The sequence below is a fragment of the Nannospalax galili genome, unplaced genomic scaffold (assembly GCF_000622305.1).
Source record: "Nannospalax galili isolate Female #2095 unplaced genomic scaffold, S.galili_v1.0 scaffold127, whole genome shotgun sequence".
Lineage (NCBI taxonomy): Eukaryota > Metazoa > Chordata > Mammalia > Rodentia > Spalacidae > Nannospalax > Nannospalax galili.
The window spans coordinates 14,433,342-14,433,848 of NW_008360326.1; the positions used below are offsets into that span (position 1 = coordinate 14,433,342).

Genomic DNA, 507 nt, shown 5'->3' on the forward strand with positions numbered 1-507 from the left:
AAAGTGGACAAACTGGACCACTCAAGCAAAGATTATGAAAAATTTAAGAAATCACAAGAATGGAATATTCAGGAATTGTGTGACACCATAAAAAGACCAAACTTATGAATCATAGGTATACAGTAATGAGAAGAATCCCAGGATAATGGCATGTACCATATCTTCAACAGAATCGTGGAAGAAAATTTCCCAAAATTAAAGAAAGACATGCCCATACAAACACAAGAAGCATATAGGACACCAAACAGACAAGACAAGAAAAGAAACACTCCACTGCACTTCATAGTAAAAACACGAAATGTACAAGACAAAGAGACAATACTGAAAGCTGCAAAAGAGAAACAACAAGTCACATATAAAGGAAAACCCACTAGGATTACAGCTGACTTTTCAGTAAAAACTATGAAAGCCAGAAGAGCCTGGACGAAAGTATTCCCAGTTTTAAATGACCACAGATGCCAACCCAGATTACTATACCCAGCCAAAATGTCTATTATAGTCAAAGGG

General features: G+C 36.3%; 1 protein-coding gene across 1 annotated transcript in view; it reads left to right on the forward strand.

Annotated features, from left to right (window-relative positions):
- The window catches only part of Daw1 (dynein assembly factor with WD repeats 1), a 61,725-nt gene that overhangs the window by 20,318 nt on the left and 40,900 nt on the right, over positions 1 to 507 (forward strand). The gene's annotated exons all lie outside the window — the stretch shown is intronic.